A 21842-nucleotide genomic window follows, 5' to 3' on the forward strand; every position below is an offset into this window, starting at 1 on the left:
GCCAGGAGACTGAATCCTTACCCTCGGGGCTCCTCCAGAAACAACAAAAAGCCACTTCGGATGACCACGTAGAATGTTCGAACGCTCACTGCGGAGGAGAGGCGGCCACTCCTCTGTCGGAAGCTGGACTGGTACCGCCTAGATCTCTGTGGTATTCAGGAGGTCTGGTGGACCGGCTCTGGCTCCTGCCACATTGAGGGGTGGACAGTCCTCTACTTGGGGCAGGAGACTGCCAAACAACAGGGAGTGGTTCTTCTTCTGAACAAAAGAATGAAGGGGGCATGGGAGCGTGTTGGGGTGTGAGTATTGGGGTGTGTGTGTTGGGTGTGAGTTCTGAGGTGTGTATGTTGGGGTGTCTGTGTTGGGTTGTATGTGTTGGGTTGTATGTGTTGGGGTGTGTGTGTTGGGGTGTGTGTGTGTGTAGTGGGGAGCGATAGTGTAGCGGTTAGTGCGCAGTGCTCTGAACCCAGCGACACGGGTTCGATTCCCACTCACGGCTAACACCAGTGACGATTATCTGAACCGGTCCTGGGCCTCCCATAGGTCGACTCAGCCTCAAATTAGTACCTGGTGGGGTGTGTAAACATCGCCACTGGGGAGACAAAGGAGGTCGGGTGTGGTGCTGGCCACTCACCCCCTCGTGTACCGTTCCGGCTAACAGCACTTGTCCCTACAGTCTGTTAAGGCTATATGGGGGGTCTTTTTTGTGTATTGGGGTGTGAGTCTTGAGGGTGTGTGGGGAGCGGTAGTGTAGTGCTTAGCGCACTTCGCCAGGCACCTGAGTTCAATGACAGTGGCGAATATTTAAATCTGTCCTGAGCATTCCCTAGGTTGGCTCAGCCTTAAATGGGTACCTGGTGTGTTGTGGAAATATCATCACTGTCAGACAAAGGCGGCCGGGCTTGGTGCGAGCCACCCACCCCCTCGTGTGCCATGCTGGCCTTCATAAGTGCTACTTGCTCACAGCATTTCCCCCAACAGTCTGCTAAAATGCTATCACGGGCGGGGTTTGTCTTTGTGCGTTGGTGTGTGTGTGTTGAGGGGGGGGGGGCAGGGAACTGGGGTGATTGCAATTCAGGCTGGGAGCCCCGGTTTAATCAGCTGCCGGTTGAGTCCTTGGCTTGGTCACTGCCCGACAGTTGCTGCTGCAGTGGGTAATCATTTAAATTGCTCGTTAGGGCAACGTAAAGTCAGCAAGAATATTTTTTGGCAGTTTGTTAAACAATCACAAGTTGAATTAAACGCGCACCCTGGGAGGCCGGTGCACATGCCGTCCCCGGGATGGGCATCACTCACGGACCCAGCGCACAACGCGCGCGTGCCCGTGTGGTCACGTGTGGGTCCGTGCGTGCGTGTGCGGACAAAACCACGAATCGACGCGCGCGCTACAGACCGTAGATGTGCGACGCCAACCATTGCCAAACGTCCGTCGCATGACAACATCTCCGCGTCGAACTGGGTGACGGGGTCTCCACACCAACCTGGCCCACGGTCACACTCTGCACGCCAAACCGAGCCGAGGTCACGTTTTTGGCATTTAAAATAGGTATGATAAATACAGCAACAACAACAACAACAAATAACCCAAGCCTGAAATCATTTGCTTACACATTTTGTTTGCTTGTCAGAAATATATAGCAACGCTATGTGGGATATATCACCAGCCTGTAGTGACCAGCTTGGTGTAGCATGGTCAAACAACCCCCATGGATGATGTGGGGGAGGCCCTCACTCAGCACCGGAGGCATAAAGAGCTGGAATGCGATGGGACAACTGTAATTATGTTCGTCTTCTAAAAATAACTTGCTGTGAATACTTAAACCAATCATCTGGTGCTGCTGCTGCTGAGTTGGCAGTGGTGCACAAGCACAATTAACAACAACAATTCAACACGCTCGTCCACAACACCGCGTGGCCGCACAGGACAAAAAAATATAATCGGCGACACTTTGGGCGGTTGGCCCTTCATTGGTCCATGAAGAAGTCCCATTGCACGAAACGTCACCGGTTATAGATTTGAAAACAATATTTTTCATCCAGATATTTTTTGAAGGCAGTGTTGTTGACGAGTGAGCTGTGTTTGTGTTGCTGTACACAGGTTTGAGAGCAATTCTATGTTGATGTATTATTCTCCCATGAGAATAATGGAATGAGGGTGCATATGATTGCTTTGGCGTTATGTTGCTATACATAATTGAGGATACATTGGTGACGATTGCCCTTCATGTCTGAACTTTCAAAGAGAGAAAATTGTATCAAGATTCCATGCATTGTGCATGTGTAAACCTACAAAGATAAAAATCACCTCCCCCCGTATAGCCTTTCACAGACTGTTGGGGCAAGTGCTGCTAGTGAGAGCATTTAAAGGCTGAGACGGCACACGAGGGGGTGAGCGGCCAACACCACACCCGGCCGCCTTTGTCTCCCCAGTGTCGATGTTTACACACCGCAACAGGTACTCACTTCAAGTTGAGTTCACCTATGGGAGGGCCAGGACCTGGTTCAGATAATCGTCACAGATGTGGGGTCATGAGCAGGATTCATATGGATGTGCATACAGACACACACGTACATGAAGGCAATGGAGACCGCCTGCGTGCCGGCCCTGAAGCTTTTTTTCCGGTTGATTGCTCCGTTGATCCAGCAAGTGCCGTTAGCGAGCAATTGATTGAGGGGTCTGTTTGGCACGATGGGGGGAATGGTTTACCAACAGCTCACCGGGGAACAAGCAAACACCACAGAGCACCACTCCACCCAGAGGTCCGTTGGGACCGGCCACACGCCACCCTCGGGTTGCCAAAGTGTGCGGGGCGTGAATGGAACAAAATCACCCCCCCCCCCCGCACCCCCACTGATTTTCATTTATAGAAAATGCCACTCGTTCATTTTGCAAATTTTCGCCGCCGCCTTCGCAAGGCAGACGCAGCGTCCTTGCAAAATTGGGTGGCCACGTGGTGAGGGCCCCGGGTACGGAATCCGCGAGCTATCAACTCTGGACACGGCGTGGATGACACACGCAGCAGTTGTCTAAAATTATACAAATGCACTGCAGCCATTCTCTATCCACCGATTGATGGAGCCCTCCTCGTGCCGATTAAAGCACCCCCCTCCCCGCCGCCTCTGTCCACCGCGCTGCACCAATGAATGTTTCACGCCGCGGAGAAGTCGATCGGAAATGTGGTCAGGGGCCGTCCATAAATGAATTCACGCATCTGGGGGGGGAGGTCAGACATTTGTGACGATGTGTGACGAGGGGGGGGGGGGTGTTGAGAAATGTGACGTCACATCAAAATGCGCAACTTTAAAGAAATATAGACAACACGTTCTACTTAATTAAATATACTTTTCAATAAAAGTTTTCTCCTACAACATCAGAGTGCAGCGCCACATTAAATACGCACTACGATGACAATAGTTTAAAGCGATTTGAAGCATGTTTTATTTTCAAAATGGAAATATGGTTTTTTTGGGGGGGGGGGGTAGGGGCAGAGCTTTGTGACGTCATATTTTAGGGGGGGGCTGACTTTTTGTGACGCCGTGTGACGAGGGGGGGGGGGGGGATAAAAAATCGTCCGAAATCGCGTGACGTCATTTATGGACGGCCCCTTGGGTGTTCATATGCGAGTACTCCCACCACCTTCAACATTTTTATCCGGCGAGGAGGAGTAGGCCAAGACACCACGTGGAGGGGTTCTACGAGCCCTGGCTCTCGTGGCGCGCCGTCCGCTCAGCGGTGGAGCGAGCGAGCGAGCGAGGGATCCGCACGGCTGCGCCGCTGTCGGCTCGGCTTGGCGGCGCTCACGGCGTGGCTCCTCGTCCGCTCGGAGCCAGCAGCAGCGCCCGGCCCCCGCGCCCCGGCTGGGACTGCCCGTGGGGACGTCGACATGTCGCCTACAATCGCCTTCGCGTCCCACCGTCCCACTCAAATAATAATAATAATAATCGTATTGGGTCTTTCGGTAAAGTCACGTAGAATGGAAAAAAATAAAACATAATAAAATAAAAATTATTTTATTACGTTTTATTTGTATTATTTTATTATTTCCATTCTACGTGACTTTACCGAAAGAACCAAGAAGATGAATCCCTGCAGTCACGAAAGCTTTAAATTGGAATAATAATAATGATTAGAAAGAAATATAAAAAAATGTAAAATACCCAACGTAAAATGCCCGTTCATTTTATTTTAGAAAATGACCGTTTTCAATGTTCTTAGGTTTTTTCGGTAAAGTCACGTAGGTAAAACATTAAAATTAATAAAAGTTAAATAAAATAAAAATCACGACGTTTCGGAGGCAACACAAGCTTCCGTCTTCAGGTGGAACCGTCACAGCCACGATAGCTGTATCAAGCAAATGAGAGATTGCAGGAGCTACCACTCCGTTTATATAATGAAGTACAGCACACTTTTCATTAATATGGTAAGGTGAGGCTTAAGAGGGTGAGCCTTTGTTATGGAGAGGTACGGTTTGTGACTCAACCTGTGACAAGGACGGACATGGCCACTGTGGCCTGGCTGCAGATCGAACAGGTGAGGCGAGGGGCAGCGAGTGTGGTGTTGGGCGTGAAGGGAATGGGGGGCACCAGGGCATGCGGGTTGGGAGCCCCCATGGGGAGGGGGAGGAGGAGGGGGGGGGGGCGCTCGGTTACTAAAGCAAAGATTTAAGGTAATTTTCAGCAAAGCCCCTTTTGACAAGAAAATCAATCCCCAATCTCCCCAGGCTGTTTGCTCTTGGTCCTGATAAAAGGAATGAATTTGCAACCTCTTACCAAATAAGCCTGTCAAGATCCCCGGCTCCACCGTCTCACTGGAGAACCGCCATGCAGAATGACATCTCCCTCCTCCTCCTCCTCCTGCTGCTGCTGCTGCTGCTCCCATTCGGGAAGAACTTTCCCAGCTCGTGGTGTTAAAACGGTTCCTAGAACTGTTCCACACTTGCTCGGCGGTGGGGGCATTTTGCTTAAACAATAAAATACAATTCTAACAATATAAATCTTGTTACGAAAGAACCGAGAGTATCGCTTTAAACTTAAAAATGGATAATGGCGAGTCTTGTCGAGTGCATTTCAAGTTCAGTTTTGAATATTCCGTTTATTATTACAAAGGATCCTCGATCTGACAGTCCAATCTAATGACACGTTTGAAACTGAAGAATATAAGAGGGAGTGTATAATCGCTGCCACAATCTCGGTGACGACTGCCGACTCCAGATTCGAGGTTATTATCTGGACAGGTTGGAGTCAATTTATGGGAAGTGTAAGGTTGATGAATGTAATTACGAGAGCCCACTCCGTCACGTGCCAAACGCATCCGTGCCGTTCTAACATCGCTCGCTCTCTCGTCACCAATTCTTTATCTGCGACTTTGCATCTATAGGTGGTCAACACCGCACATCGCATAGCGGCCTGTCCTCTTGCTCCCGTAATATGCTCGTTATAAGTCTAATTAAAAGTAATAGTTTACGTGCATAAAGAAAAAACTGTCTTGCTTTTCTGGTGAGCTGTCCGGTAAAATGATGCAGCACATGCACACACGCACGCACGCACGCGCGCGCGCACACACACGCGTGTTAATCATAATTATGTTCCAATGCCAACAGCAATCACTCCTGGAGCTTTATCTGAAATAGAACTCAATGTTAAATGACCTCAACTACGTATATACTCTACTTTCTAATGGTAATAATGAATTCCATTGAAATATACCCACAACAAAAAAGCCCTCTTCAAAAAACAATTACCGGCCAATGGATTTGTTCGGTTTGCATTTTACCGAGCGGCCAAACGCCGACCCATTGCAAACTTTGGAGAATCGAGGCGGCCCTTCTAGGACGGTGTCGTCATTATTCCAGCGACGTTCGCGAGCTCTGGTTGCGATCTCAACTCGGCACACCGATGCGTCTCGTGCGCCAGGAGGTCACCGCCAAACCCTCGGGCTGGCACGCCGGGCCCGGTCAGGGTCGCCAGATCCGACAGATGACGGTCCCGCGCACCATCGTCACAGATTTATTGACGCGGGTTCGGGATCGTCACGTGCACCGTTTGATGGAATTCTCCCGGGGGCCCAGGGCGCGATATGCGCTTGAGTTTGTGGCCACACGGAAACACACACCTTGCTCCTGTGTTGTGTGTCATTTAACGGAGTAAAAAAAAAAACTCGACATATTCGTCAATGAGACTTGTTTCATAGGTGGCGTTTGGGGCAATGGCCCGTCGACATGGCACATACAAGTATTACGTGTGCTTGTGCACCACCACCAACCACCACTGCTGGCATAAAAACACATCCATGACTCAAAGAAAAGCACTGTTTTCAAACCCACGCCTCCGACGGCATGCTGCAGCAACGGAAACATTCCTTCCGCGCGCGTGTTTGTGCCCGATTTAATGCGCATACAGCGAACGCCAAACAATTCCACAATTGACCTCTCTTTCCAGGGGGGGGGGGGGGGGGGGTGGGTTGCAATTCATCGTTCGCAGGGGGTGGTGTCCTTGGGCCCACAGAGGAGTGACCACGCTCCCATTGTTGGTGCGATCAATGCCAGGGTCGCGTGCGCGGCGAGCGACGAGAACGGACTCGGCGAGACTTTTTTTTTTTGCCGAAGTTGCCCGCCCATCAATCAGGGCCACTTTTGAGATTTTGACAGTCGCTTGACATGGTAATACTCAAATTACAGCCATTTCAAATAAATTGATTTGCCCCAAAAGGACACTGAATCTATTTCAAAGGCAAAACAAAAAAAAAGGGCTTCATTTGTTTTGGAGAGATGATTTATGGGGCATTTAGTGCCTGTTGATCTTTCAAGGCAGCCCCGGCGCTCTGCACCCAGCTCTGCTCGTCATTTCATCCGAGGCTGCATTTCAGCGTCTCCCCCCTGGGGGAACCACCACCCCCCCCCCCCTTCCTTTTATCAGACCTAATGTGTAAATGAACTTTGTGAGGCTGTGTTCCGGCTGGTGTGCAATGTGGTCCCATCAGTCATGTGAAAACGGCATTGGTTTGTGCCGCAAGGTGCTAATGAACCTCTCTGGGGGCTACACACAGCGGCAGGCAGGCGGCAGGCAGCGGGGGGCGCGGGGGAGGAGCGCAGCTCCGAACAAAATTGAATTCAATTTATTTACAGAGAGCGTCTTTGGTGTAACTATTAGAGATCCGATTCTGAAGGATTACACCTAATGCCGCGTGAGGGATAATTTCTCGGCGCCGTGTGTAAACACGCACGGGGCGCGGCGATGTTTTACGCTCGCAATAAAAGAGCGAGATCCTAAAATAATATCCTAAAATTGGAAATCATGGCATTACTCAAAAAAAAATACAACAGAGCAAGAAACTCGAATTTGTCATAGAGACGGTGGCGCAGCTGCAAAGGTCGAGTGACTGGTAAAGATTTGAGTGATAATATTCGTAGCCGTAATCATAAGAACAATAATTAATGAGGGTGGCACGGTGCAGGATTAACAATGCACAAAGATGCCAGTTGTATGCACCAAAGCTTTGTTTTCCAGCCTGCATTAATATTTCTGTCGTGATGGGTTCTCTCTCATGATTTACAGATTTGAATGACAGTGGTAAGTGTGCCGCGCTATAAACCCGGCCAACAAAGTTCGATTCCGGTACGTGGCTCACATCAATGGCGAGTGAATTTTGAATCGGACCTGGCCATCTCCCCTCGCCAACCCTCGCTTGTCCAGAGTGGTGAAGTATGGTTAAACAACCCCCTCTGACCGAAACCGTGAGGAGGAGTCCTTCACTTTACTCTGCACTGGATTTAATAACGGACTGCTTAGTTATTCTTGCTATTAATGTTGTCGAACATGAATTCACAGCGATGCAGTTGAGAAGAACGCGGGACGCTACACGCGGCGCTGACGCGTACTTCAATCTCTGGCCTTGAGACGCAACTTTTTTGATCTCACAGCTCGGGCGGAGGAGGTGCTAGATAATTACCCCTGCCACCTGGGCGGGTGAAAATTCCGTTAGAAGAAAAAAAACCTAGCCGAGTGACACCGTCGCTAAATCACGTCTGCACGATGTACGATCACGATCGCACTTTTGCGCGCGCCGAGGCAGACGGCCAACGGCTCCGCTTTTTTCGGCCGCGCGGGTTCCGGCCCCGCGTGCCCGCCCCAACACCTATTACGTCTCCCAGTGGGGCCTCGACACATCAAGGGGCAGGCCGCTCATTCCCGGCGTCGCAATCTGCCGCGGACGCTGCGCCCCGCATTTGCAATCCCGCCTTCGCGAGGAGTGGGAAATGGGGTTTAGAAGATCGCCGTGGGGCCTGGCGGTGTGGTTTTGCTTCGATGGGGTACCCACTTTAAAACGAACGTGTTTACTTCTTCGCCGTATTTACCCAAACGAACGTATTTACACGGGGATAGTCGTTTGCGACGCCGGTCACGGGGGTTTCGCAGCTGGAATATCGCGCCCCTTAGCCGTGGGTAGGCGCGGTTCTGGTTGGAGGCAACAGCGCGCGGAGGACGCGACGCCACTCGCCCTCCTCGGCGAAGACACACGGGGGCCCTGAGCACGAGGGAGTTAGCGTACGGGGAGGCCGCCGTCACCACGAAGGCCTCAGCCACCCACTAGAGACACCACGGCCAGTGACCCGGCTCCAAACTGGCGGTTCGTTGGCACGGAGCAGGGAATGCTCCACCCACGGGCCGTCGAGTTTGCGTTGCAAAAATGTTTTCGTAAAATACATTTTCCCTTTAATCGCCGCTGTTTTTGTTCTTGTTGTTGTTGCTGTTGAAGTGGTTTCACCAATTTTTGTCGCAATTGTGTGACAGATGTCATTGGGTGCGGAAATATCCGTTCAGAACTTTACGAGAGCAGTGCATCACCCCACGATGCGCCAGAGGAAAGGCTTCCGGAAGGAGATATTCCAGAGCTGCTTCTGAGATCTCTTGACCTCGTCTCATCCGCACTCGGGCCACGGAACTTTCCCACGTGGAGATTTCCGTTTCATTGCGTTGAAACGGAAACGTTTTAATGCGCACGCGTCCAAGTGAAAAACTCAATGCAATTTTTTTTTTTTTTTTTTTATGTTTTATTTTTTATGTTTTATTTTTATGATTTTATTATTTCCCTTCTACGTGACTTTACCGAAAAAAAAACCAAAATTATAATTTGATTTCGATTTAAAGCTTTCGTGACTGCAGGGATTCATCTTCTTGGTTCTTTCGGTAAAGTCACGTAGAAGGGAAGTAATAAAATAATAAAAATAAAAATAAAAAAATAAACATAATAAAACAATGTTTTATTATGTTTTATTTTTATGATTTTATTATTTCCCTTCTACGTGACTTTACCGAAAAAAAAACAAAAATTATAATTTGATTTCGATTTAAAGCTTTCGTGACTGCAGGGATTCATCTTCTTGGTTCTTTCGGTAAAGTCACGTAGAAGGGAAGTAATAAAATAATAAAATAAAAATAAAAAAATAAACATAATAAAACAATGTTTTATTATGTTTTATTTTTATGATTTTATTATTTCCCTTCTACGTGACTTTACCGAAAAAAAAACAAAAATTATAATTTGATTTCGATTTAAAGCTTTCGTGACTGCAGGGATTCATCTTCTTGGTTCTTTCGGTAAAGTCACGTAGAAGGGAAGTAATAAAATAATAAAAATAAAAATAAAAAAATAAACATAATAAAACAATGTTTTATTATGTTTTATTTTTATGATTTTATTATTTCCCTTCTACGTGACTTTACCGAAAAAAAAACAAAAATTATAATTTGATTTCGATTTAAAGCTTTCGTGACTGCAGGGATTCATCTTCTTGGTTCTTTCGGTAAAGTCACGTAGAAGGGAAGTAATAAAATAATAAAAATAAAAATAAAAAAATAAAACATAATAAAACAATGTTTTATTATGTTTTATTTTTATGATTTTATTATTTCCCTTCTACGTGACTTTACCGAAAGAACCAAGAATATAAATTTGATGTTGTTCGTGCAGTCATTGGCGACTGGGCTAAGGCCATCAACTCACGCTGCTTGAGAACGACAGAAACTCTGACTCGAACCCAGGATCCTCAGCGGTGCGGATGCAGCGCTCTGGCACCGGAGCCACACGAGCGACGTGCTCTTTGACAACTCTTGATGTTCTTCAGATAGAAAAAGGACCCTGCTCTATTCCAAACCACTCAGCCTCTATCCACCAATTTCTAGGCAGTTGCTGAATATGAATGAAGTCCGTTTCCATCTTCTGCACTGTGAAGTCCGTGTTGCTGCAGGGTTAAGAGGCTGCTGTGAGTACAATGCCACCAAAGGCTGCGATCCCCTTGCACGCGAGAACACGGGGAAAGGCACAGAGGCTACCGCGCGATTTATTAAAAACCGCCACCTCGTAAATAACTTAGCAGATCGACGGCTCGGAGTGCGGCAGAGCGCGGCGCTAAACCGCAGAGAAGGCGTGGGGCATCGGCACTTCGCTTTAAACGGACGCACGGCAACGTCTATAAAGGAGGCAAAGGCGAGCCAGCGAGATCTGCGCAGAGATAATCTTTGCTGGGGGTCAGCGGGCCGCCCGTTCAATGCCCCCCAGAATCAGGGGCGCAGGGCGGATTCGCGGCGCTTGGCAACGCTCACGCCGCCAGCACCGGGGGCGCCGTCGCGCGAGTCACGGCGATTATCGTTCGCCGGTCTCCCCCCTCCATCCAACCGGCCCGCCATCCTCGCCGCGATTATTTAATTTGTTAGCGTATACATACAAGAGCGAGCGCATTGTTCTGTTTCCTGCTCCTAGCGGCTGCTGTTGTGCGAAGTCGGGAGTCTGTGCGAGGGGAACTGATCCAGCGTCGTAACAACAACAACAACAACACACACAAGTTTCGATTTAAAGCTTTCGTGACTGCAGGGATTCATCTTCTTGGTTCTTTCGGTAAAGTCACGTAGAAGGGAAGTAATAAAATAATAAAAATAAAACAATTCTCACGACGTTTCGGCCACAACGCAAGCAGCCGTCGTGAGAATTGTTTTATTTTTATTATTTTATTACTTCCCTTCTACGTGACTTTACCGAAAGAACCAAGAAGATGAACACACACAAGGGTGCGTTGCTCACTTGCATCAGGACGGCACCACCGTGCCCATGTGACCCACCACAACGCAAATTGCCCTCAACTTTGTCCAGACCACCGGCTCAAGAGAGCTGAACATGCGCTCGTATTATTGTTCCGACCGCCACCGCGGGGCTGAGAGCGGAGCAAGTTCGCTGCGGCGGCCGCACGCCATGCGCACGAGGCCGGGCGGATGGGAGCCGTGACCTCCTGCCCTTTCCCCGTGAACAGCGAACGGTGGCCCGACTTTGGTCCAACTTTTCCAACCAGATGTCAACGTTGGCCCAACGCTGCGTGTTGACTTGGTTGTGAGCGGCACGCCTTTGCGTGTTGTTCTATCTCGGAGTGTCCAGCCCGCAGATTTCCCTTATTGTGATGATGGTGGGTTTTTTCGTCACTTACAGTGCCGGGTTTGACATCATGTGCTGAGGTGGGGGGGGGAACTTTCCTGGGCGCCACGGAGAACGTCGTCCTCTCTGTTGCGACTCGTTGCTTACCGATAAAACCCAAAACAATAAACGTATGCAATTTTAAGCAGCGTCTCCCCACTATGAGGACAGGTCTTCTTCGAATGGTGTGTGGTGCGTTTACTGCAGCTCATCTACGAAGTCAAGTGAAAAAGTTCAAGTTCCGCATTTGCAGCGAGCTGTGCAGATTTCCCTGAGATTCAGAGGCTCGGGACGCCACAGATGAGTGGGAAGCCAGCCAGAACCGGCGCTACAAATAATTGCCCAAGCTCTTTTGCCCTACATTTGGGATGCCTGACCAACTCCATGAATAAGTGGCTATACATGTGGGAGAAAGCTGGATCACCCGGAAAGAGACCTCACATCTAGTAAGCACTGCCGGATTATCCTAGTAGCACAATTAGCTACATATGCTACGGGCCCCGCACTTTCAAGGGCCCCGCGCTAAATGCTTCCAAGCTATCAATTCCGGTTCAGTGATTCTGCACTCGCTCTATTACTATAGTACTATACCGCCTTCAACTTTTATGAACAACTGGGTGTTTAAGGTTAGCGATTTATCGTATTATTTGGCTGTATAGTGAGTGAAAAAAATAAAATTACTTCACTATGCAAGTAAAAAATGTGTGTTATAATATTTACGTGTTTTTTTTCTTCAATTTAGGGCCCCTTTATAGCAACATATGCTACAGGCCCCGCACTAGCTTCATCCAGCAATGCTAGTAAGCAGAAGAGATTAGGCAGGACAGGCCCTGCATGTTTTCGATTTCATTCCCACTCTCTTTCTCAGTATTTGACTGACAACCGCACTATACTCCTTCTGCACATACCGGGCGGGCGGGCGGGCGGCACAGATGCCGATCTACGCGCCGCTGTGCGCCCGGTGAGTGATGGCGATCTGCCACACGAGACGCCAGATGTTAGCCAATGGGTGGAGCCGTGAGCGGGCCCCTTTCGCGAACGGCACTCGCTCCACGGTATCACCATCATCGCTGCCACCACCACCACCGCCACAAATGTGACCGCCACTCCTCAATCACCACCACTACTTATCGCTATGACCACCACCTCCTCCACCACTGTCACCGCCACTGCACTTCCGATTAGCACAGCTGGCAACGTACGGCGCGAAAGAAGTTCAACATATCGCCGCCGCCACCATCATCATCACCGTCATTGCCCACCACCGTTGCCATCACCACCGCATCTGCCACCACCGCTCAACTGCTACCCCCAGCGCCTTGTCACCCACGACCTCGGCTAGTCGTTCACCGTGCTGTGTGGCGTCGTGACGTGCAGCCGTCGCGGGTGAGATGCTCGCACGAGGCTTCTGCTCCTCTATTCGGGCTTCGTATAAACCGAGCCACGTGGCCACCGCAGGTTCATCGCCCGCAGCCGCCACCCTCCCCCCCCCGTGGCTCCTGAGTTGGGGACGTCGCGGCGAGAGTGAAGCCGAGGGACGACGCCACTCCGTTTCACTCCGTCCTGGCAGCAGCCACACACACAAAAAAAACAACCCCCACAAGTCTATTAAGGTACTAACATAAATATGGAATGTTAAAGAAAAGTTATAGCAGCAAATAGCATGTCAGACTTGAAAAGCTGTTGTAATTGCTCTCAATTAAACCGACCCTCCCCCATAACCTGTGATGTACGGCAGAGTGCTCAATATCAGCTTTCGCAATGCACAGTTGTTATTACAGAGCTCCCTTACCGCTACACGGGAGCAGATGACATAAAAGCCAGTAAAGCCCACGATACCATATATATGATGAGGTATAAACCATTGCAAAAGTGTTATCAGGATCATTTGCAGGTAATGAGCCTTTCAGCCGTGATTTAATAGCCAGGCTCTGTAATGTCTCCGCGGGAGTTCTAAAAGTGTGAAGGAGATTTAGCTGTGCTGTCAAGCGACGTAAAACCATCACGGTTCTCATTAATGTGGGCCCTACAGTCGGTGCAATATCGCGCGCGTCCCACACGCGTGGACGCAATCCGCTCGCGCGAAGGACCGAGGCTCTTCCAGTGCAGGATTACAACATTGTGTGGCGCAAACCCCCCCCCCCCCCCCAAAAAAAAATACATCAGTTGAATTGTTTCGTATAGCGAGGGTGCGAATAAATGAAAATATAATCAAAATTCTTCATTGTCGTCATCATCATCATCATCAGCCACGATCAATACACTCATGGATTGGAGGCTTCTGAGAACCGCATTCTCTCCACAGTCGTGCGTTGAATCAATCCGTCTCGCGCCTGCACAAAAGCCAATTTCATTGCTCCATCTCCACGGCGGGACGCACTCTTGGGAGTGTTTCCTACTTCAGGTGTTATTCTGCCAAAAGTCTTTTACCACCGGCCATCATCCATCTTAGCGATGTGTCCTGCCCAAGCATGCTTACTTTTTATAAACGGTCAATATGATGCGTCTAACTCGTGTATGTCCTCTAATCCACGTGCCCTCTTCCTCTCTTGGTCTATATGTGTTCCATTTTCTGTGTTCCATGTCTGTGTGCGTGTGATTCATGTCCGTGTGTGTGTGATTCATGTGTGTGCGTGTGATTCATGTATGTGCGTGTGTGATTCATGTGTGTGCGTGTGATTCGTGTATGTGCGTGTGTGATTCATGTGTGTGCGTGTGATTCATGTATGTGCGTGTGTGATTCATGTGTGTGCGTGTGATTCATGTGTGTGCGTGTGATTCATGTATGTGCGTGTGATCCACGTATGTGCTGTGTGTGATCCATGTATGTGCTGTGTGTGTGGTGTGATCCATGTCTGGGTGTGTGGGTGTGTGATTCACTGATTGAAATTGCTCTTCTTTGGGCACAAGAGCAAATTCTGTTTCTCATTACTGAGCTCTGCACCAAGAGGGGTGATGACAGTGCGGAAAGGCCTTCATCCAGAAGTGGATTAACCATGGCTACTGCTGATGATGATTATTATTATTCAGAATAGTAGTAGCAGTGGTGGGGGATTTTTTTGTTCCGTTAAAATATTTAGAAAATGTACATTATTTCGGCATAATTAGACTACATCTCGGACAGGTCCCATCACGGGCAACAGCACATCCACTCTCGCCTATTTTCAGCTAATGGGTCCCACGCGACTCTAGAAAAAAAAAACCCCACCCCAAAAAAATGATTGCGTTTGGGCTCCATCGTCGGCATTGATGGCCCAGCGATTGGTGGGGGGGGGGGGGGGGGGAGGGCAACTGTGACCCCTAAAGCACGGCCCTGGGTCCACCAAGGTTTCCCGCAGGGACAGGGGGGCGAACGATCCCGAGGAGGGCCCCAGCGGCCCCGGGGCTGATGGGGCCGCGCGGTAACGATGCGCGCGAGAGTCGGGGGTCGAGCGCCGGCATCTGCATAAACATTACTGCCGAATGCCGAGAATGAGCAACGGTGAATTAGAAGATAATTAATTACAATTTGAGCGGGGGAATGAGCACCACAGTTCACTACCCCGATCCGTGCATATATGGAAATTGATTTCACACTTACATATTCCTCATACAGTTTTAATATTTGCTAATTTCTATGCAGTGCATTTTTAGTTCAATGACCTGTATCAATAGTGCATGCCCATCGAGGGCCCGGGCCTTCTATTCAACTGCCCGTATAATAAAATAATAATAATAAAAATGTTACGACGGGGCTCGCTCAGCGCCGGGTACACTCTCCACTTATTTCTGGTTTAATTATCTGCAGATTCAGGTAGGCGTTAGGTGTGCTTTCAGAAGGTCACAGCGATTTCATTTTTTTGCAATTCCATTCTTTCTGAATATTACCCGCCTGGCAGACAGTGCCCCGTGGCTCACGCTGATCTATCCATCAGGTTTGTCAATAGCTGCCACAAAACACATGGGTATTTAATGCACAGTCTTTCTGCAGGCGGTATCATAAATAAATAACTGCTGACCACCCCCCTCCCTCGCAAAGTTATATATAAATCTCTGCTCTAGTGCTACATAAAAATAGTGTGTTTTTGTCCTGCCTAAAAATACATTCACATGAGCATCTGCGTCAAGATGTTGCATGCTCAGAAACATTTAATTGGAAATTTTTAACAATTAATGCCTGCTGTACAAACTGCAAAACAGTATTTAGTATAATATATACAACACCAGGATCCCCACTACTGTGTACACCATAATCATTATTACCATGACGTAATAATCATCAAAACTATCACGACATCATCATCACGAAGTGATCACGATCATTACCACTAACACAACCACCATCATCATTATCATCATCAACATGGACAACATCATCACAATCATTATACATATCAGGAGATTATCACCATCACCACAATCACCACCACCACATAACACTCATTATGACATCACCATCATAATAACCACCACATAATTATCACGACCTCCTCCATCAGCATCACTATCATCACCACCACCCCAACATCATTATGACCACCACCACAGTCACCCTGAGCCCATCATGGCTGCCTCTCTCGCGCGTGGGGAATCAGCGCCGACCCCAGGGTCCGTGCGTACACAGAGGGCTCTGGCAGTGAGGCCTCCAGTGGCAGACTGCCTCCTCACCAGGTATTTAAATGAGAAGATGGATCGGGGTGGCCGACCTGCCACAATTATGGCTCGCGTGAGATCCTACTTGTTGTTCCAGGCATGCTGGGCGGAGCAGTGGGGGGGCTGGGTGGGTGGGAGGGGGGCGAGACATGGGGGAGCCACTCACCGGGTGTGATTAATGGGGCCTAATTAATGGGGCCAGATGGTGCGGAGGTGATTACATTAATTCGCTTTGCTGTAATGGGCGGCATCAGACAGGCGCCGGCATTAGCTGTGCACGCGAGGGTGCAAATATCGTCACCGTAGATGATAACCCTGTCAAATGCTGATTAGATGGATGTTACCGGAGTCAAAACATTTTTCCATGTAAGCCATCTGTTCACCGTGTGCTAAACGGATAATTGTCGCCTCACTCGCGCACCGCCACACATAATGAAATCACGGTGGCCGCTAACTGTGACATCACTTTCCTTTCACAGGCAGAGAAAAAAAATTGGGAGTCTGCTGACAGGTTCAAGTTTTGGTGAGATTTATGAAACAGATGTTGTAATTTTGAGATGTACGTTTACCGTTTGGGTGGATTGAAACTGTTTAATACGCACGCGGATACAAAAACATATCGCACGCAATGCAATTACGACCGCTTACGAGCCATTACGTAAAAGCAAATAAGTGCTGGTGATGTTCTCACCTCATGATACGGCCCCGTAGTCACCTGTAACCTATGAACTCTCTGCTGACAGGTATCTAATGATCTGATGATGAAGTAATATGTTTCTTAAATTTTTTTTTTTTCCAAAACCGCACAGGAGATTGCTTTTCATTTGAAACGCCGAGTCCATGAAAAAAAAAGGAATAACCCTGACCTATCGCAAAAAAATCAAAGGGCCTTAAATGGCATCCAATTTTCACCCTCCATAATCCCTCTGTAGTCAGCAGTCTTTCGAACCGGGGCGAAATTTAAATTCGCCCGGCTGAGCGCCCATTACCACGAATATCTGAAAGCTGTCGGGTGCGTTTTGGAGGCTGATGTGTGAGTGACAGGCCGTTTTGGCGCGCGCAGCCTCGTTCACCTGTTGTGCGAGGGTGTCTCTGACCTCGCCAGCCGACGCAGGAGAAATAATACGTTTCGGCGAGACACTTTTTTTTTTAAAGAAAAATTCATCTAATGATGAAAAGGAAAAATAAATTCCATGTTTGGAATTTTGCTGTCCGTTCCACTTTTTTGACTAGTAAGTCTGTCCGATAGTTTTTTGTTTTTAGCTTCATCACCGTTGGGTTTTTTTTAAATCAGAAAGCACAGGCACTGTAGCACGCCAAGCCTGTGCTACAACGTTAGGTGACACGCCACAACTGCGTCGAGATCGTATAAAAAACAACAGTTGTTTGCTGACATTTAGCATTTTTGGCAGTTTAAATAAAATCAGTCGTCCAATAAAATATAAAAATATTATATTGACAGTTTATAATGTTATATAAACCCACATTCAGTGCACATTAGAAGATTGATTGTGATATGTTTTTGTAATAGCCCTTTGTCAACGCACTGCTTGAAGAAGGCTTCTGAATGCTGTGTCGGTTGTGGGGGTTTGTTTGACCATACCTCACCATGCTAGTCAGTGAGCGTTGGTGGGGGGGGGGGGGTAGTGAACCCAGGACCAGTTCAGGTATCACTTGCCACTGACGTTAGCCGTGGCCTGGCTATCGTTTGAAAACGGTATCACATGACCACGGCAGAGTTCAGCGCTGTTCATTACATAGCGCAGTATGGCAGATACATTAACTTTAGTGCGCAACAAATCCCATGCTAAACATTTACAGTGAACAACTATCACTCAACTTCTTGGTTCTTTTGGTAAAGTCACGTAGAAGGGAAATAATAAAAATAAAACATAATAAAATCAAATTCTCACGACGTTTCGGCCACAACGCAAGCAGCCGTTGCGTTGTGGCCGAAACGTCGTGAGAATTGTATTTTATTACGTTTTATTATTATTATTTTATTATTTCCCTTCTACGTGACTTTACCGAAAGAACCAAGAAGATGAATCCCTGCAGTCACGAAAGCTTTAAATCGAAAAAAACTATCACTCAAGACGCGGTGTGTTACGAGTACAAATAGTACATTTGAGAGAGTGTCGCCTTCCACCGCCTCTCGGGCAGTCGTGCTCAGAAGTGCTTCCTTGATGGCCGAGGCAAAAAGAACGGGTTTATTTGTCACTGCTGCACAATAACCTTTAGGGCGGAGCAAAAAAATATATAGATTTGACGAACCAAAGCAGAAGAGTGGCCCAGCGCAGAGTCTTTATTCTGCCAGGAGGGCAATGGTCCCCAAAACCCGCTTCGCTCCCCCGTCTCGCTAATAGCTAAAGCTTCATTAATTTTAATTACGGCGAGGGTAATAACATCATCTCCAAACACGCACACTTTCGCAATTAGAAAAGGAGAGAGAAAAAAAACCCAAGGTGTGCCAAGCTTACGCTACACACTTTTGGTTTAAATAACTCCGCCAAAGTATGCTTCATTAGGAGCAATCAATTAACGATCATTAATTTTTTAAACTACTCCCCCCCTTCCTCCCATCTAGAAAAGTTATTTTTTTAAATTAATCGTAACAGAAATGCAACGCATTTTTTTTTATCTTCCAATGAACATCCCAATTCATCTGTTTGCAAATATTGCATTGCAACATCACAACACTGATTTTTAAAATACATCAGGTATGTTTAATAGTTTTGAGCACAATGCCATCTCAATGTGGGATGAAGTTATCCCCACATCATGTCAGACATGAGGCTTTTTTTGTACATACTTCACCACGCTGGTCCAAGTAGGTTGGTGAAGTCACGGCCCAGAAAATGTAAAACTCGCAGCGGATGTTAACCGTGGCCTGGTATCGACTTTGGTTTTCGTAGCGCGATGCGCTAACCACAATGCCGCCTCTTCCGTTATAAGGGCATTGCAATGTCGTTTGTATTAATGAGTGTTCATGTTTCTAAGATCCTCATTATAGATGTGTCCATGTAAGTGGAACCACTGGGAGGGACGCAGAGACGATATGCCGCCATATTTCTTATTAAGCGAGTACTTTTATATGCGGTGTAAAAAAAAAAAAAAACATCAATTAATGGATTCATGCCGCACAAGAACAAAGTTAATGTTGTCTAATGTGAGAAACGAGCTCTGATGATGGAAAAAAATCCCCCTTTTTACTTTTCGCGTAGAGCAGGAGGAGAGGGCCCCCAACCTTTCTGGCCCTGCAGATGACGATCGTCCCTCGCCGCTTTGTTGCAGACCATCGTGAACTTAATAAGGGTTTTCAAAATGTGTGAGGCCAGTGCCCACCGATGCCAACAAACCAGCAGATTGAGTCGACGAGCCAGCCGTGTTGATGACTCAGTGAATAGCAGCGAAATAATTCGCGTAATGCGCGTTCAAAATATTGGCTCCGCAACAGATTCCGCGAGCCACTTCCCAACAAAGCCTCAGTGCTATCAGAGAACCACTGGCGTAGAGAACATTCAGAGAAGCGAAAAAAAACATGCACTGTTTATTAAACGTTACTTTTTTTCAATTAAACGCGATTTCAGATTTAATGCTAAACTGAAAACAACTTCAACGAGCCACAGAGCGTGTTGCAAGGAAATTGGAAAAACTTCCAACGCCTACCACACCAGCATGCATCCACTGCAATCAATAACCATTGATATTATTACGGAAGTAATGTAAATAAATACAACTGCATTGTGTTGGTCGAGTGTGCATTCTGGGCACGGTTGCCAAAACACCATTAGTCTCTATAATGCGCACACTTTCTTGGATTGTTCGATCTAAAACCGCGGCACAGAAAGCATTTGAGTCAGGTCCGTTGAGCAGGCGCAGGCAGATGAGCGTTTCATTGGAGTGCTGCTGAGCAAACGCTATCGCACTGCACATGTCTGGCATTTTATACCGCCACACTACAAAAACATAAACATGAACTCAAACACACGCGGCTTATGAATGCCAGAAAGTGCAAAAACCTTGAAGCTGGGCGGATCCTGGCCCCGTTTGGACCATGGGACCGTGAACTCGCTCCCCCTTTCCAAGGTTCTTGATCTTCACGGAGCCACGGTCCCAATGATTCTGGCAGCTCACGGCCCCACGCCGTGGTCCCGAGGCTCACGGGGTAGAAAGAGAAAGAATATTTTTAGGTTTTTTCGGTAAAGTCACGTAGGTAAAAACATTAAAAAGTAAAATAAAATAAAAATCACGACGTTTCGGAGGCAACACAAGCTTCCGTCTTCAGGTGGTACCGTCACAGCCACGACAGCTGTATCAAGTAAATGAGAGATTGCAGGAGCTACCACTCCGTTTATATAATGGTTGGAGAAGTTGGTGGGGCAAGGGCCGCATACTTATTATTAATATGGTAAGGTGAGGCTTGAGACTAAGAATAGACTGCATAACAAAGGCTGAGCCTTTGTTATGGAGAGGTGCGGTTTGTGACTCAACCTGTAACAGGGAGACCACCACTACACATTGTAAAACAATAATGGTTGTCTGTCAAATAAGATTGGTTGAGTCACAAACCTGCAACAAGGAGACCACCACTAAATATGTAAAACAATAATGGTTGTCTGTCAAATAAGATTGGTTGAGTCACAAACCGCACCTCTCCATAACAAAGGCTCCGCCTTTGTTATGCAGTCTATTCTTAGTTTCAAGCCTCACCTTACCATATTAATAATAAGTATGCGGCCCTTGCCCCACCACCTTCTCCAACCATTATATAAACGGAGTTGTAGCTCCTGAAATCTCTCATTTACTTGATACAGCTGTCGTGGCTGTGACGGTACCACCTGAAGACGGAAGCTTGTGTTGCCTCCGAAACGTCGTGATTTTAATTTTATTTTACTTTTTAATGTTTTTACCTACGTGACTTTACCGAAAAAACCTAAGAATATGAATCATTGCAGTCACGAAAGCTTCAAATCTAAAGAGAAAGAACTCTACGAGCTCGGAGCCCTGGGGACTGTGGCCCAAGACCGTCGGGTAAAGCTTTGCGCGAGTGACTGTGAGAGCCCTCGTTCGATTTCAAGAAGGCAAGGTCCATCCACCTACTGACCCTGTTACGCGTTTGGAGTTAGGCGTTTAGTCAGGGGGGCATGAGAGGGTATTTTGATGAGTGTTTCAAACAGTTATCACTTCTTAATTTTAGAGTTTATTTGGACGCCATCTTCTATTGTCCACTTTGTGGGGTGGGAAGTCTAGAGATTGTGGGGTTAGACGTTTATAGGGGACAGCTCGGGGAACACTCAATGGTAGTGTGGGGTGACGCAGACTACGTGGGGTGTCTCGGGGTGTCTCCAGTGACTTTTTTTTATTGTTGGGCCTAGCGGTCCCCAATGGCGAGCGGTCCTCGGTTAGCTAGATCACCAAAGTCACGTAGGTAAAAAAATTAAATTAAAAGTTAATGAAAGTAATAATGGAAATAATTTATTATTTTATTTTATTTCCATTATTACTTTTATTAACTTTTAATTTTCTTTTTTACCTACGTGACTTTACCGAAATAACCTAAGAGTATGAATCCTTGCAGTCACGAAAGCTTCAAATCTAGAACTAGATCACCAATCTGGCCAATCCCCGGCCTACGTACGACGAACTGCTTTCACACCGTAGGTAGCCAACCGTGCTAATCGGGGGGTGCGATTAGCACCGTTGGTGAGTTTAGTCAAGTACTTTGTAAGCCGCCTCGTTAAGTTCC

Source organism: Lethenteron reissneri, chromosome 41 (genome assembly GCF_015708825.2).
Source record: "Lethenteron reissneri isolate LAM-NWPU_2019-01 chromosome 41, ASM1570882v1, whole genome shotgun sequence".
Lineage (NCBI taxonomy): Eukaryota > Metazoa > Chordata > Hyperoartia > Petromyzontiformes > Petromyzontidae > Lethenteron > Lethenteron reissneri.